Here is a 19,047-nt window from a genome sequence, read left to right as displayed (position 1 = left end):
GCAAATCTAAGAGAAAACATACTCAAAATGTTTTACCGATGGCACTATACACCTGTAAGATTAGCAAAAATGTTAGAGGGTAACAGTAACATATGTTGGAAATGCAGAAAAAATGTAGGAACTTACTATCATATGTGGTGGACATGTGAAAAGGTCAAAATCTATTGGACACAGGTATGGGATCTAGCAAAAGAAATTATAAAGCAGAAGTTAGAGCTAAAACCTGAAATGGCATTATTGAATGCCATCTCAGGAGTAAATGATAATAAATTGAAGCATTGTCTTATGTATATACTCACAGCAGCTAGATTACTCTGGGCCCAGAAATGGAAATCAGAAGAGGTTCCGACGATGGAAGAGCTGCTAAAGAAGCTATGGGACATGGCAGAGTTGGACACCCTATCAGAAGCACTACGGGAACAACCAAGAGACTATGTAAAACAAAGCTGGGGACTAATATATTCTTGGGCCCAGAAGAAGACAGGAGTTTAGGGTGAAATCTATGATATATGTATGAATTAATTAGTATATACTGTAAACGGATATAGGGAGAATAGAGGGGCTAACGAGACTGGAATCTTTGACTCCAAAGGGGGGTGGGGGTACTTCAAATAGAGGTGTTAGTTAGGTTTTTCTTTCCTATATATGTAGCATGGTTATTGTTTTCTTTTCTTTTTTGTTTCTCCGCTTTTGTATGTTAGAGATTATTAATTATTAAAAATTTAATTAAAAAAAAAGAAATTCTTTCTGATGTTCTAAATGTCATCCAGAGTAGGTCTTGCTAGATACCAGTATATCCACCGTTCATGTATGACTGTTCTGGTCTAGCAGTTAAAATGCTAGATGCAGAATAGAAGACCCAGGTTCAAATCCCTGCTCAGGGACAAAGCTTGCTGGGTGATCATGAACTCAGTTCCCTCTCATAGCTTAATCTACTTCACAGTTGACTAGCAGGATAAAAGGCTAACATCCTGTATCATTTGAAGGAAGGCACACTTAAGGAAAACCATACAGTCATGGCCAAACATATTGGTACCCTTGCAATTCTGTCAGGAAATGCAGCCCTTCACTCAGAAAACTGTTGCCGTTGCAAATGTTTTGGTACTCACATGTTCATTTCTTTGGTTTGCGTTGGAACAACACACACACACACACACACACACACACACACACACACACACACAGAGAGAGAGAGAGAGAGAGAGAGAGAGAGAGAGAGAGAGAGAGAGAGAGAGAGAGAAGAAAAGTCAAATCTGATACAATCCCACACAGAAACCCAAAAATGCGCTGGCCAAAATTATTGGCACCTTGACTTAATATTGTGTGGAACTGTATCAGATTTGACTTTTCTTCTCTGTTTTTTTGTGTTGCTCCAATGCAAACCAAATACAGTAAATGAACATGCGAGTACTGAAACGTTTGCAACTGCAACAATTTTCTAAGAGAAGGGTTACATTTTCTGACAGAATTGCAAGGGTGCCAGTATTTTTGGCCATGACTGTAATTATATTTTAAAGATCAAGCAACTATAGTTTTATTTAGCTCCAGATGCTTCAAAAGCATTGAACCAGCAAATGGCTCACAACAGAGGGCTTGGAAATGTTGTTTTTGGACTTCAGCAGTGATATTGGCTGGAAAATTCTACAAACTATAGTAAAAACAATTAGCTTTTTCTTATTCTGGTTCACACACCCTTTCTACACAGTATTTCTTACTAGAGTAAAGCATGTTGTAAAACTGAATAGATTTATACTGTAGCCTGGCCATCAGTTACAATGTCACTTGAATAACATAAGTAAACCCACCTTTTACATTACGCGAAATGAGCATATATCAGTAAAATTAGGAATTGTTATCAATGATATTCATTCTTGGACTAATACAGTAGTGCCATGCAGTTGATGTAGAAAGATTTGTAAAGAAGTTGAAAATTAATTAAATGTCAGTAATAAAGCTGTTGTTGACAAGAGAAGGGTCATAGTTCAGTGGGAAAACATTTGACTGTCACATCAAATTCCCCAGTTTCAATCCCAGGCAGCTGCACAATCTGTTAGCAGCTGGAGGCAAAGCCATTTTCATGACACTTAGAGAGTCACTTGTAGTCAGAACAACAGGCAGCTATGTGCTAGGTGGACATCAGGTCTGTCACTACTTTAAGAACCAGCAACAGAAGCCATAACATATGGTCAGAGCACAGTCTTCGTATTTATATATATTTCCAGGATGTATTTACCAGAACTGGACTCTTGAGGGAGCCAGAGACCACGCAACGGATAGTGTTTGATCCTTCCACATTTTTTAGTATTCACCGAGGGGAGGTTTGGAATCACTTCCCCATGGATAACGTGGTCCTACTACGTATATTCCTTCATATACTGTTGATCTTAGCCAGACATGTTGTAGCTTATCAAAGATTTTATGACCTTTTTGCTGCGAGCTTTGTGGCCACCATGGAAGAAGTTGGCAGAGTACAAATACTGCATTCCCTCATTTTATATTTAGCATTGGTGGTGATTACTGCTAGTACTCTTAGTAGAACTTTCTTGATTCTGTCCCTCCTTTCTTCAACAGTGGAGCATGGGAACAGTTGGCCTTCCTGTTACTGGACTCCATCTCCCATCAATCTGACCCAATGGTGAGAGAGGATGAGAGCTACAGTCCAATAGCATTTGGAGGGCCCCACATTCTCCATCCATGTTCTACAATGTCCTCTGATCATACTGTACATCATGTAATGGGTATCTTTTCTGTAAGAAAATCAATTTCCAAGGTTTATTCATGGAGCTCGTAATGGGCCGACAGTTATTCAGTGCAATGTGTGTGCATCTGGATGTTTAAAATGAACAAAATGACAGTTGTCAGGGCTTTAAAATAGACAAGTTCAAGGGCAAAAATTAGTCCATAAAGTCAGTAGTTGAACATGCATGGTTTCACCCACAAATTTCTCTGTACATCTATAACCTTATTAATGGATGCTTCAGTGCAGAGTGAGATTTTACACTTCTCCCGAACTGAAGCCCTGCCAGAAGCAACCATTTATTTCCATCTTCATGCATTCTCTGGTTATTGCCAAACTGATGCACAGTTGTGAGATTCCAATCATATATTCACTGAAGTCGTAAGGTACAAATGAACGTTAGCTTGAAACCCCCACCCCGACCCCTCGGTTTTAATCTTATTTACGCGGAAATTCCCCTATGAAACTGAGTCCACAGAATTTCCTAGGCAATTACTAACGTTCTTCTTGCAAGTAAGTATTGTGATCTTTGACAAATCCGTTTTTAAGACTGAAATGGCAAATATTCCTTCTAGGTTTAAACTGCAGCCATAAGTGTAAAGGCCATGACATCTTCTTTCATATAAAAATATGCAATCACGTGTTCTCAAGTCAATTCTGACTTGTGGCAACCATTTCCAGGGTTTTCTAGGTAGACAGTACTCAGAAATGGTTTGCCATTCCCTTCTTCTAGGGGTGCCCTGGGACTGTGCAGCTTGCCCAAGGCCACACAGACTGGCTTTTCTTTTAGGAGGCACAGTGGAAAACTGAAATCCAAACCTCTGGCTGTATAGCCAGATTCCTAACTCACTGAATAAAGAAATGAGGATGAAAATGCAAGATTAGAACACTAGGGAAAATAACTGGTGCACAAGCCAGTATTCTTCCCTGAGGTTTTCCTTCTCCTTTTTGCCCCATTCCACCCCCTAAATTCGGGGCATTAACTTATTGGTACCATGAGTGGTACGTTGAAAGCCACTGAACGCAGCATAATCATCAAGTACACCATGGAGCCTCTAAAGCATCTGTTCAAAGCCCGTTGAAGTATTGGAAAAATTGTGGTCCCCAAAGTTTATATATTTATTATCTGGCACAGAATGAGTATTATTATTTCAACTAAGATTTGTTCCCTTTGGGAAAAGGGGGTGGTTGGGGTGGGGAACTTGATTGACAACTCCAGTGATTTAAGGCTTCAGTTTATTATCTAGAATATAAGCCTCACGATGGTTAACAGCAATTAAAGAAGTTCTGTTGCACTGTTTGCAGCTGCCAAACATGTTATGGGAAGAACACCTTAAGGGTGTTCTTCTTTGTGTCCTCATTAGTGCCAGTTCATGAAACAACTCATGGCTCCCCATGAACAGACCACGTGCTTATCCTCCAGTAAATCCAAGAGGGCAAAATGCACTTGCAAAGCTTCCCAAAGATTGACAAAGTGGTTAAAATCTGGGCAGTCACACTGTTAAATAAATTGTTAGTTGACTCATCATCTGTCTTTCATCTGTTACATTTTAATACGTATGCATATTACAAAATCCTTGGTGTAGGCATCTTGTTCAGATCCTGAAATAAGAAATCAATTTTAGGCTGTAATCTGATCCATAATTCCCTGTGAGTAAGTGCCACTGGAACATCTTTCAGAGTATACTGTACCCCTGTTTTGTCATTACTAAATCAAGTATTCTTACCGTGTGTGGGAGAGAATGTGGTTGGTGCCCTTCTGTTCATCCCAGCTCTTGTTAAGGGTGGAGCGAAAGACCCAAGTAGCTTTGTTCCTAGTTTTGTTGCTTTCCTACGCATGGGACACAATGAACCTGAAGGGCAGAGCTTCCATGATCCAGGGAGGCTCTCCACATAAGACATGAGGCAGATTTCCCAGAATACAAAAAGGCACTGCTGGCAAAGAACAATGTGGATCGCATTCACAGGTGAAAAGGAAATGAACTCAGATTTACTGTGGGTGATTTCTCTGGGACCCATAATGGTGTTGCCAGAGTAGATGTGGGGATACGGCCATCAATAAATCACACAGGAAATAGTCTAACATGTGGGGCAGGGATGAAAGATGTGGGGAAAGGCAGTTGCCACCAAAATGAAGAAACAAACAAATATATATTTTTTAAAAAATCCCTCCTTTCTGCCAAGAAACAAAGCAGCTTTATAATTATAATTAGAGCAGGCCGTCCTTGGGAAACTTACATACCAAGCACAAACTCTTTCTGTTATCTTATGAGAGACTAAAGCATAGGCAAAGCAAAAGAGTTTATATTCCAGAGGCTCAGGGAGGGAAGGGTAGTGTGAGGTGTCTCTTTCTCAGAAAAAGAAGAATTCGTTATGTATCATTGGGGCTTGGGGTGCTGAGAAGCCTGGACTGTTCATTTAACTTTTTGCACTGTTATCAGAATATGGAATGACAAAATGCTTCCCTATAAAGGTGTTATACAAAGGCACCACCACCCCCTTAGCAGTTCTATCTGTACACAGTAAGGCAATAGTGTTTTTTTCTGTTTTATTTCATGTAATATAGCCCTTGCAGATGGGTTAAAGGGCTAAGACGAAATGTGTCAGGCTTTTAATTTGGAATAAAGTGCACACTATAATGTTTACATTCTGGAACCAGAGTCTCTTCTTGCCTTACAGCTTTGGTGAATGTACCAGTTCTTTTTAGTTATTTTCAGTCTGAACACAGAACATATCATACAGAAAGCCAAACTAGATTCAGATGGAAGAGTGAAAAACTGGTGGAAGAAACATCAATAATTTAAGATATGCAGATGACACCATCTTACTGGCACAAAGCAACAATGACCTGAAACAACTTTTTGTAAAAGTAAAAGAACAAAATGCCAAAGCAATACTGCAGCAGAACATCAAGAAGACAAACATCATGACAACACAAGAACAATTTTAGTGTTGACAATGAAGAAACTGAAAACATTAGAAATTTCATATACCTTGCTTCAGTAATCAATCCAAATGGAGACTGCGGCAAAGAGATCAGAAGAAGACTGAGACTAGGAAGGGCAGTAATGTAGGAACTAGAAAAGATAATCAAGTACAAGGATATGCCACTGGAGATCAAGACCAAGATAATCCACACACTTGTATTTCCAGTCACCATGTATGGGTGTGAAAGCTGGATAGTTAAGAAAGCTGACAAGGAAAAAACTGATTCATTTGAAATATGGTGCTGGAGGAGAGCGGTGATTGTCAGAAAGACAAACAAGTGGGTCCTATATCAAATCAAATCATGCGCATCATGAGAAAGCAGGATTCTCTGGAAAAGACAATAATGCTGGGAAAAGTGGAAGGCAGCGAGAAAAGAGGAAGACCAAATATGAAATGGACTGACTCCCTAAAAAAAGCCACAGAGTTGAGTTTACAAGAGCTCAACAGGGCAGCTGAGGACAGGACATTTAGGAGATATGGCGAAACGTCAGGAAGAGCAACCTTCAGAACACAGCCAAAGAGCCACAACCATTTTGGAGATCACTCATTCATAGGGTCTCTAGACGTTGGAGATGACTTGTCAGCACATAAGAACAACACCATCACCCAATTCTTATATCAACTGATATAAAGAAGATCTGCATCATTTGAATTTTGAACACTTTTTTGAAGAGATCACATGTTGTATGTGAAAAAAAGGCCTGACAATATTAGGGAACTGGTCTATTGTTAGTGATAAATTTATTAGACTGAGCCCAGTTCTATGAAGACAGATAGATATGGGCGCCGTTTTCAGTAAATTTCCTCCTTTCTTGCTTTTTAGTGGGCAATAGGCAAAAATAATGCCTGCACATTTTGTCTTATATCTTGTCTTCCACAAGAGCTAGAAACTTACTGGTTGTTGTCATTTTAATGAAATGACAATGGAGAATCTGGTGTTTTTAACGGATCCAAGCAGTCCTCATGCCTCCCAGTAGCTGCCCATGCTGAGAAGGTAAATACACAACAAGAATCCATAGTGGGGGAAATGGTTTCATTTTACCTGTAGTTGCCCTTCGAACACAACATAGAGAAACAATTACTTTTGCATGATTGTGTGCATGACTTTATTGACTGATCTATATGGTCAGTCATGTAAGCAGCCTCATAAGCAGTATGAAATAATGCAATGCAAACACAGGTTTATCTCAGAATTTGCTGGTTGAGTAAGGCCTTTGTTTCTGGAGATGGTGTTACTGTACTTGCTCTAGACATCAAAAATGGACAATGAGCAATAAAGTAATGAAGCCATAATAAGTAGAAGGGGTTCTGCCTATATTAATTTTCCTTTAGTTTTCTCAAAGTGACACTCCTGTCATCTCCTCTCACCCATTAAAAAAAAACAACAGTAAAGTGTCTGTATGTTTTCTAAGGATGATGGTCAATCTGTAGAAAGTCTGTCTCCTGAAGTGATGAGTTAGAGAATGCAGCAAGAGTACTTGCCAAAGCATTCCACCATTATTAATTCAAGCATGATGAAATTGTTCATTTTAACTATAATCATGTAATTCATCAAAATACTACTGGAGCATATCCTTCTGTGCTATTACACTGATATAGCACCTTTTTTCCACCTCTGCCAAAGCAGGAAATGTGTTTTTCTATGCTTATCTACACAAAAGCAATTGAAGTTGGGACTTCTAGAAGCATTATCTTTACAATGAAAAGGAAAGATTTCTAACATATTTTTTATGGACATGTACTGCCGTTAAGTCTCCTTTGAGTGCTCCTCCTTAATAATGAATTGACAGAATACTAGAGACCGAAATGATGGATTTCTTACATATAGGAAGGTATAGCTGGTCCTTCCTAAAGTAAATTGCACTGAAGTCATAGTTCCGCATCTTAAATCATATTTTTTTAACAAGTGTGTCCTCCAGACATGAGTCTCAGATGGCATTATGTTCTGAGGTACAGTGCACATGAGATAACTTTGATCCCTGACATTGGCCCACGTTAGCAGATTCGTTCCCATAACTCACGTTCATACAGACCTGGTTTGGAGGGGAAGTTTACTGAACACACAGGAGCAGAAATGTGTGCCAAATGATCATTGTTTGGGAATGAGCAGTGCAACTAAATGAAATGTGCTAGGGAATGAAGTCGGTTCTATACAATGCATAGTCTGGTGCATAAAAGTTGTATAAGACAGAAAGTTAAATAAACACACTAGATAAGCCAGGGTTCAGCATGAAATTGCTTCAGAATGCACAGAAATGGCTGAGAGCCCTGAAGCATTCAGCTGCAATTACTGTATAGCTGAGATAGACAGCAGTGGGCAAAGTTTTGGTTTCTATGAAATTCCAGAGGGTTTGAGGGTTCAGAAGAAGAAGAAAGAGAGAGAAGAGAAAAGAAAACAGGTAAATTTTGTACTCAAGTAGAGTGCTGTCCTCTGAAGATGCCGGCTACAGAAGACGTTACAAAGAACAACCTTCAGAACACGGCCAAAGAGCCTGAAAAACCCACAACAACCATCAAGTAGAGTTCATTGGTTCTTTCCTGCACTCAAACACAGACTCAGAAGGGCTGAAACAAGAGGGACTGGTCAGCTCGGTACATATGCACAGCCATTTCCCAAGTTTTACACACTGCCGGAGTCTCCTGACTTCCTGTTCCACTTCCTTCTGTCCCTGTGCCTACCAACTCAGATTATATTCAGTGTCCTAACAATTTCTTACAAAAGAAACCAAGAGTCAGGAGTGGGACTGTTAAAAGGAATCTGGGGAGATGACAAAAATCAAGAAGGAAGCATGTTGCAATAATTTTCGCTGATTAATCAGGGCAAAGGTGCATGGAGGTGGTCAAGCTTCTGATGAAACTAACTTAGAAGTTAGGTATAAAAGTCTTTCCCAGCAAACAAACACTCAGATAGAAGAGAGGGTAAAGAAGTAGAGGTTTACAAGGAAATGATCTCCAGAAGGTAGCAGAGATCCTGAGATCTCATGCAATTATTGCTGAAGAAGCAACTGGGATTCAGAGAGCAATTGTGGGGGGAAGAAGCCTTTGAGACAAGCAATTGTGTGTATGGACTTCTGCATTGTCCGAGGGAGGGATCCAAGAGGGCAACCAGAACTGGTTGTTTAGGAGGAGCAAGGCTAACAAGGATAACTGGCAAAGCCCCATATTCTTTGATACAATTACATCAGCTTGATGTATTCACCAATTAAATCAGGTAATATTTGGGCAGCAAAGTAATTTTCAGTGGTGAATATCCGTGCAGCAACTAAGTGGGTCAAAGCAAGAACAGTGGAGCCTCCAAAGGGAGCACAAGATCTCAGCAAGGACCAACCAGAATTTCTTCTGGGTGCTGATGCCTTGAACTTAAGTAGCATTTTTGATGAAAAGTAACACTATATTGCTTATAAATTATGTACTTAAAGGAAGAGCAACATATGGCATTCAGTAGGAATACTGTGCTTTATAATGTACATTACTTTTAAGCAGCCATATTTTGATGTTTTAAATCTGTAATAATTTTAAGGTATTTGTTGTACCCATAGAGATGAGTCTGTGGGATAGCTTTGTCGTATGCAGCCGCTCAAGGAGAGCAGCTGAAAGACTGTATTCTGCCTTTCAGTGCATAACCTCCATGTTCAACAATTTGAACCCATATCTCCTCATCTGACATCCTATTCATTTTACCACACTGGCTCTCAAAAAAAAAAAAAGGATACAAATCAAATGAATAAAGATAAATATTAAATTTCCAAACTCTGTTCTGGACAGTAAGTGTGAAGCAGCGCAACACAATATTCTGGTCCCCCCTTAGGGCAGTGGTTCAGAAACTTAGGTCCCCAGATATTGGACTACGAATAAAACTCCTCAAAATCTTCACCACTAGCTGTGTTGGCCAGGATTTCTTGGAGTTGTAGTTCAGAAAGATCTGGGGACCCAAGGTTGGAACCACTGTCTAGGGTTTACATCATTTGGTTTGCATGTAAGGTTGGGTGTTTTCTTTCTTTCTTTCTTTCTTTCTTTCTTTCTTTCTTTCTTTCTTTCTTTCTTTCTTTCTTTCTTTCTTTCTTTCTTTCTTTCTTTCTTTCTTTCTTTCTTTCTTTTGTATACCACCGGACTTAGTGACATTCAGTACTCTGGGTGGTTAATAACAATATAGCATAATCCTCCCAACCAACCCTCTAAACCCAAGTAAACTACACTCCTACCCCCAAATGAAATCAAAACTGAGTCCAGTACAAAACACAACTGATGACAGTCAAGGTAACACAGTGGTCATAATTGGGGTGAGAATATCTCTAAAGGCTTCTTTTAAAATTTCGGTTTTTTAACAACTTCTTAAAAGCTGTGGGGGAGGAGGGCTGCTGGATCCACGTTCCAAAGAGATGGGACCAGTAATGAGAAGGCACGGATCCTTGTGGAAACCTTTTTTGCCTTCCTAATATTAGCAAGCTGTTACTTTTGTGTCTTGTTCTGCAGGTTTAAAATATGGCTACTTAAAAGAAACATGAACTATAAAATATAGTCTTCCTGCTGAATACCATATGCTACTCTTTCTTTAAGTAAATCTTTAATAAGCGATGCCTCCTGTCCTTGGTTCTCCAGCCCTAACCAGTGTGTATTCTAGCTGAATCTCCATCACAACAGTTTAGGAGACAAGTTCCAAAATAAGCACAGCTGCTTATCTGTTGCTACGGCCAGCCAGAAATCACCTGGTGAAGCCTATTAATTGAAAAAGCTGCTGTAGCCAGCCAAATTTCATGAACGTTCTGGGTTTGGTGAATGTGGATGCTATGAGCCAAGTTTTTAAAAGCCTGTTTGGTGATTTCTTTAATGTCCTCATGATAGTCTGCTACTCTATGTATGAGGAGTCACCTGACTCCTGCCTGTCTTTAGAGGTTCTGTGCTTATGTAACTATGGCTTGGGAAGTTGGCTGGCTTGCTTGCTGGCTGGCTTGCTTTTTTTTAAAACTTTTATGTCACCCAATTGGTGCAAAGCACTATTCTGGGTGGTTAACAAACCATGTCAAACAAAAAAAAATTAAAGTTAAAACAGTAACGGTGAAAATAAAAAATGCAGAAACACACAAATCACCTCCAGCATCACAAGACAAGCCAGCTGAGGACATCAACCCCTATTTTGTACTGCTTGTACTCTCAAAAGACATCACCTGCATTGGTTTATTATCCCATCTGTTTATTGTCCCAACTGTTTAGTATGGCTTTTCCTTCTTATTTAAAATAAAACATAAACATATTTTCCCATCAGATGTACACATAGGTAAATATCTGTATTAGAGATGGGCATGAATCAGAAAATGGTGATTTGTTTTGATTCATCAAGGTGGATGAATCATGGATAATGAATTTACAATTTTCTTCTGATGAATCAATGAATTGATTGAATTCACTTTTGCCTTTAAAATCCTATAAGACAGCCCCCAAAGCAACAAGAGACACCAACATTGCAGAAACGCTTCCCCTAACTCTCTTTTACAATCCCCCCAAGTTTGATGAAGACTGGATTACAGACATTCAAGGTACAGTGGTGCCTCGCATAACGAGCACACCTATTTAAACATCGCATTGCGATAATCAGTAAGCGTTCCACTTACCGATCTTCGCATTGCGATGTTTTAGAACAGCTGATCAGCAGTTCCAAAATGGCCGCCAGATCAACAAAATGGCCGGCCACAGCGTTTTCATGCCGATTCCTCATTTACCGAGGTGGCAAAAATGGTGGCCCTATGGAGGATTCCCACTTAGCGGTGAGTTTATCCCATATAGTAATGCATTAAACGGAGTCTAATGTGTTCCTATGCGGTTTTTATATCCGTATAGCAATGTTTCCGGATAGCGACGATTTATCCGGAATGGATTATTGTCACTATGCGGGGCACCACTGTATATACCCACAAAGTGGATCCCTGCCAGGGAAGTGCCCTTTAGCCACTGGCTTAGGGAAACCCAATCTTCACCAAGCATGGAGGGACTGTAGAGGAGAGTCAGGGGAAGCTTCTCTGTCATGTTGGTGTCTCTAGGTGCCTGTGGGGAACTTTCCTGGGGGGCCCTCTTTGTGGATGTGTAATTAAGACATGCTGCACCCAGTCTCCACCAAACCTGTAGGGATTGCAGAGGAGAGTCAGTGGAAGCTTCTCCGTTGTTTTGGTGTCTCTAGGTGCCTGCAGGCACATTTTATAGACCAATGAATTGATTGGTAGAAAATTCATTGATTTGTATTCATCAGGGGCATTGATTTGGATGAACACAAATTGATGAATTAGTGATCATTTTTTTAATTTGTGCCCATCTCTAACATGCATGTTTCAGAAATTCCTGGCAGGGATGTTGGTAAGTCATTGGCTCCAAGCCCCAAGCCCAGGTTTGAGGCTTTGGTACCAAGCCCCAAGTTTGAGTCTCTATTAAAAACATGCTTTCCCCCCAGAAAAAAATGGAAAGGTTAGGTGGGTTCCAAGTCATAAGTCAAGTTTGAGACATTAAAAACAACAACAACCCTGAGTCAAGTCCAACTCAGATAACCCATCCCTAATTCCTAATACTAAATCTAGCCCTTCTGCCTTAATTACATAGTTTTGGAACACCCACAGCAGCCTATCTACTTTCCAGGAGGAGTTTTGGCCTCGGCAGTTTCCCACCCATGGCACTTGACTGGCATGTAGTCCAGGGTGTGCTGGCGCTGGCACCTTAGTCCCGGGTGCTTGTCACATGCCCATAAGGCTTCTTATGCTTCAATTGCTTCCTGTTTAGCCTGCTTGAAAAACTCTACGGTTCAGCAGCAGACACACCATGACTTCTTCAAATACTTTTAAATAAATCCTGATATACCACAGGGGAAGCGTATTATTTGTTAGAGGACTACAAAATTGGTTGCTTACATTGTGTCTACAGGAGGCATCTCCTAGAATTCCAAGTTCCTGAATAGATGGGGAGGGAGAGAGAGGACAAAGGTCATAACGTACACGGGAAAACAGAAAAGGGACTGTTGGATAGTATTCGCCACAAGTTGTGCCTTTAAGAAGCTTCACAGGGAAAAGGCTTCAGTGAGATTTTGAACAAAGAGGACTAAAGGGGAAAAAGAAGTTAAGATGACAAAGATTGTGGAAGCAGACGAATGATCACTGTAACAAAAATTGCTTTTGTAATACATACTCCTGGAGAAAAAAAAATAGCCAGTAACAACAGTACAATACTCACAGGCAGCCACTATTCAAAGCCTGCTTGATGTGAAAGCAATTTCGGTAGTAGGAAAACAGCTATAACTCTTTTGTGAGATTACCAGAAAGAGTAATGAGAAAAGGGTTGTAGGTGGAAACTCCATTATCCCAACCTCAATTATCCAACTCTTCTGATTACCAAAATTCTATTTTTGTAACTCACACTGCTCAGATCGACAGCAACGCTGTGTATAGAATTTTTATATTGCCATTTTACCTTGTTGCTACAACAAGATTAAGGCTCCCTATATTCCATGTAGTTCAGGTTCAAACAAACCTGAACACTACATGGCGTCCTTCCACAATTATTTTTATACACATCCCTACTCATCTGCCAGGTGCTCTCCAAGCTGTTAAGAGAAAATGCATATAGGAGACAAAGGAAAAAGTAGAGAAACACTATCCTGTAGGTTCCAAAAGCTAGATAGCGCAGTGGTTTAGGTATCTGCGTTAAGAGTTCGATTCCTTACTGTGCCTCCTTGACAGAGGCTAGACATGATGATCCATAGGGTCCTTTCCAGCGGTCAGCAGTTCTAAGATTATTAGTATTATTCTAAGATAAAGATATAATTAGGCATGGGATATTCGTATTTGTATCTCTGTGGATAAAAATATGAATATCGGCAACACAGGTGCTTGGGGAAATCACACACACACACACACCTAAAGTCAGCAAATCCATTTAAGGCTCACTGCTCAGCAAGTGCAACCAGTATAATTCTTGTCAGCGTCCAGCCGCTTCTTCCCTGCCTCCCCACGCAGCCAACCATTCAACAGCTGAGTGAGGAGGCTCGTCATCCCACCTCCTTGCCAGAGTGGTCAGCTTTGTGGGGAAACAGAGAAGAACCTGCCATACTGCTTCCTGGGTTGGTTCGATGAGAACACTGCTGGCTGTTCATGCTGCACTGCAAGCAGTAAGTGGACCTGCTGGTTTAAGGGGGAGAGGGTCCAGTTTCCCCAGGCACCTGTGGTGCCTATATTCGTATTCATGTCTCCAGGGATGTGATTACAAATATCACATTCCTATATATAATAGGAAATTATGGACAGAATCTTATACTGAAGATGAGCTGACTGAGAAGCTGCAGCAGACGTGGAGAATATGTGGCCCTCCAGATGTTGTCAGACTGCAGCTCTCATAATTTTCTTGCTTTGCTGTGTTGTCTAGGGCTGAGGGAGGTTACAGCCCAACAACAGGCTGTTCTCCAACAGATGCAGTCAAAAGGACTAAGGAATCACCTCATCCAATGTGCTGTAGATTCCCCCTTCTGAGGGAAAAACATGGTCCACTCCTTGCCACCATGCCATCCCTGAACAAATCATCACCATGCCCCCTGATTGGTGACCTCTGGTAATGCTTCCAAGAATGCTGAGTGTGTGTCTTGTCATTTCTACTGGTGTTTCCTTCTTGCCTTCTGTACTGAGCACACAACAGCTAAAATCCTGTTGCTTTGTGCAGCAAGTCACACTAGAGCAAGCCCATTGGATCCATGGGGATTTAGTGAGACAATTCCTCTGCAAATTCCATTGATTCAAATAGGCCTACTCCATCTATGATTTACTATGCTAAAATAAGTCACAATTAAAGTAGATCCATTTGAATTAATGGCAATTATGGAAAAGTTGACTCTTAAAATCCTCATCGATTCAATGAGGCTACTCTAGCCCAACCTACTACACTAAGCAACAGAATTTTGTCCATTGAATGTTGTGGAGTATTTTCTCTTCTGCTGTAATGTGTGAGAATAACATTGAATGAATCTGCAATATTAAACTTTACTAGTAGTTGTAGTTCAAGGAACAACTTTCTCAGACTCTCCTTTGGATAAAATTTACCTGTGAATAAATCTCATTTTACTAAATGGAGCTTATTTCTGAGTACACACAGACAGGATTGCATTGTTATTTACAGACAACTTTCACAGGTGTGAAAGTTAAATGCTACGATGAAAACAACATAATGTCAGCCTTTAGTCAGACAGAACAGATTCAGATCCCTGATTACAGCTAGGTAGTTCCTTCTTCAACTTAACCTACTTCTCAAAGTTGCTGTAAGCAGATAGCGAGGGAGGTCATTATACATGCTACTCTGAGTTCCTTAAAAATGGTAAGACAAAACAATCAACAACAAGTACAATAGTTGGTGTTGACTCATGGGATGCAAATGTCCACGATGTTTATTGTTCCATCAATTATGATTTCAAAAATATCTGACTACAGAGCCATAGGTTGGAATTCCAATTCCCCGCCATGCCTCCAGGAAGAACAGCCAGCCTAGGTAGCCTTGGGCAAGCTGCACAGTCCCTGAACACCACCAGAAGAAGGGACTGGCAAACCGCTACCGAGTATTCTCTGCCTGGAAAACCCTGAAAAGAGTTACCATAAGTCAGGACTGACTTCACAGCATACAGTTATTATGAATTATTATAAATGAATTTCTCTGAAGAAAAGGGTAACTTGTACCAAAGAGACATAAAATACTCGTAGCAAACAACATAACAAAAAAAAATGATGCCATGCTATTGAGCTTTGCCAGTGGAGTGAGAACAATGGTGTTTGCTAAAAACCTTCGGAAGCAAGCTGGCTTTCCCAATGCACGTCCGTGCTAAAGTAGTAAATTATCCTACCAAGTGATGTTTTATGATGAATATTAAAGTAGCCTAATAACATTTACTAGTCTATTCAGTAATTATTTGAGAATAATTAGGAGCAAATCACTATAAGCTGTCGGCTATTGAGTATCTATAACAGCACGATGTAGCTTTTATAATAGCCTTTTGTCTCTCTTCATTGCATTGTTACGCCATGCTGGCACAGGCCACTGATACAACTCTTGAAAATACTGTATCCAGACATGGAAAAGTTGGTTAGTGGCTGAGCTCTCTTCCCCTGCTTGGCCTAATCTTTGAAGATTTTTCTGTCCCCTTGGGTGGAAGGAACCAGACTTAAGCTTTTGATAAAGTCCGAAACACTTATTTAGGAACACTTATTTAGTCAGACCATTAATACATTGCATAGCATAGTACTGTCCACCATGAGAGGAAATGGCAGAGCCTGGGAGTAAAGGGTTACCATTTTTTTTTTCATCATGAGGGCATTACGTATGACATTTCATTTCAAAAGTATACAACTAAAAGCAATGAAGTTACTTCATTAAAGTAGTGTGAAATGTTTTCCAGTTAACTTTGAAGGATCTTTTAAAGGGCATTGTGGGAGATTTTTAGAGTCCCTCTGTCAGGAATTTTTCAACTTTCATACCATTTTCTAAATTATCATAATTTTCCCCCCAAAAAAAGAAGAAATACTGTATAATGGAATGAGTTGCTAGAGGTGCAGCTCCTGGGAGTGCAGTGCCCTGTGTCCACAGCAATAATTAATGGTTCCCTCAAGGAGACACTCATTAGGCCATTAAGAAGAAGCCAAGTTTGGCGGTGGATGATATTGGCAATAATAGGCCCATCGCCAATGTTTCTTTCCTCAGCAAAGTGGTAGAGAGGGTGGTGGCTGACCAGCTCCAGGCTCTTTTGGATAAAACCAATGCCCTCGATCCATTCCAGTCAGGCTTCAGGCCACGCCATGGTACGGAAATAGCATTGGTAGCCCTGTTGGATGACCTGTTGAGGGAGGCTGACAGGGGCAACATGTCTTTGTTGGTCCTCCTCGATATCTCAGCCGCCTTCGATACCGTCGACCACGGCATCCTCCTGGGGAGGCTCTCCAAGTTGGGAATTGATGGTCTGGCACTTGCCTGGCTCCGATCCTTCTTGGAGGACCTCCTCAGAGAGTACAACTAGGAGAGAGTGTTTCGGCCCCACGGAGCCTCAATTGTGGGGTTCCGCAGGGCTTGATCATCTCCCCAATGCTGTTTAATATCTACATGAGGCTGCTGGGTGGAGTCATCAGGGGGTGTGGGACTTCGTGCCATCAGTACATTGATGACACCCAGCTCTACATCTCCTTTTCTCCAACCACAGTGGATGCCGTTCTGTCCTTTCAGCGCTGCCTGGAGGTTGTACTGCAATGGATGCAGGAGAATGGACTGAGATTGAACCCAGACAAGACAGAGGTCCTGAGGGTGGGTGCCCCTTCCATTGATGGTTTGGGAAACTCCCTCTCTTTTGGGGGAGTGACTCTCACCATGAAGAGTGAGGTTCGCAGCTTGGGGGTCCATCTAGATCCGGCGCTCACCATGGAAACCCAGGTGGCATCAGTTGTCCGCTCCGCCTATTTCCATCTGTGGCAGATTGCCCAGCTGCATCCCTCTCTTGATGTTGGGGCAATCACTACTTTGGTCTATGCGCTTGTAATCTCAAGATTAGACCACTGCAATGCACTCTTTGTGGGGCTACCTTTGAGATTGATGCAGAAGCTTCAAACGGTGCAGAATGTGGCGGCCGGACTTCTCAGTGGGATGAGAAAATATCAGCATATTTCCCCCACTCTGGCTGCCTTGCATTGGCTGCCCATTCATTTCCGCATTGATTTCAAAGTGTTAATGATTACATATAAAGCCATAAACCGTTTATGACCTTGATATCTAGCAGAACGCCTGTTCCCACCTAGATCTATTTGAATCACTCGTTCTAGCCAAGAAGGGCGGCTGAGGGGCCTAACACCAAGGGAGGCCTGGAGAGAAAGAACAAGAAACCCAGCCTTCTTGGCAGTGGCCCCTCACCTTTGGAACAATTTCCCTTCAGAGATCTGTCTGGCTCCCTCGCTGGGTGTTTTCAAGAGCCAACTTAAGACCTGGCTCTTTAGGCAGCCTTTCCCTCCTGTCATCACTTGATTATTTTTATCTTTTCCCCATCTTGGACGATATTATTATTGTTGTTCTCTATTTTATTATATTGCTTTTATGCCATTTTTTATTGTTAGCCGCACAGAGTAGACTTGGGTCTAAATGGGTGGGGTATAAATTTAATAAATAAATAAATACATCTATGCATCAAGCAGGTTTCCTTAGGCAATAACATTCTTAAGAGGGCCTCCCTGGAAATGAGAATGTCCTGACAGATTCATAATGAGACTGATGGGCAGTATGCCATAGATAGCCACGCCCTGAGCCATTTAGGGCTTTCTTGGTTAAAAACGATCCCACCAACCGGACCCAGGATGTACGGTAATTTGTCAACCAGTGCAGTGACCGGGGTTAATTTTATCATTAGGCCTCCTGAAGTAATTACCTCAGGTTTCTGTAATGGTTAATGTCCCTTGTGTGTGTGTGTGTGTGTGTGTGGTGTTATTTATGTCACTTTTCTCCCCATAGGGAATCCAAGAGCACAATATCTAAAACTTTATAACAGTTAACAGTTTTAATACCACATAAATATCATATTTAAAAACAATTATCCATACATCCAAATTAATACCAGGATTAAAAACAATTTTGAAACGTGCCCCTCTAGTCCAACATAACCCCCCCCACCCGCAATATATTACATTTGTTTTCTACTTCTGACTCTCCAACAGCATGTGCTGCAGTAAGAGGAAGAAATGAAGGAATCAGAATTTCCAGAAGCAACGGCCCAACTCTGCACTGCCAGTTCTTGTACTTGGGCTTGGAGTGAGTCCTCCAAATCAAAATATGACAAGAAGGGTTATCTCTGAGGTTACTTGTGCTATGAAGGAGATCTTAGAGTGCACTCCTGTAGTGTTCACCCTTATTATGTTAAGTAGAACTCATTTCACCATAGCTTGGTTCCAAAGACCCCCCCCCCCTCAGAATCAGGGTTCAAGAAAAGGAGCTGGCTTGACAGATGGTCACATGTACCCCTTGCTTCTGGAATTGTCCCTTTTTTGGTTCAATTTATGGCACTACAGTGGTGCCTCGCAAGACAATTTTAATTCATTCCACGAAAATCATCGTCTTGTGAAAAAATCGTCTTGTGAGTTTCCCTATGCATCGGTCTCAAAAAAAAAAAAGTCTTGCAAAGCATGGGCCTAAACCCCGTCTTGTGAAGCATCGGTCTCAAAAACAAAATCTTGTAAAGCACAGTCATAGAAAAAACATCTTGCGAGGCACCATAGTGATCGCAAAAACCAATCGTCTTGCGGGTTTTTTGTCCCATGAGGCAATCGTCTAGCGAGACACCA

Source organism: Pogona vitticeps, chromosome 1 (genome assembly GCF_051106095.1).
Source record: "Pogona vitticeps strain Pit_001003342236 chromosome 1, PviZW2.1, whole genome shotgun sequence".
NCBI lineage: Eukaryota > Metazoa > Chordata > Lepidosauria > Squamata > Agamidae > Pogona > Pogona vitticeps.
Note: the sequence above shows the minus strand (reverse complement) of the source record.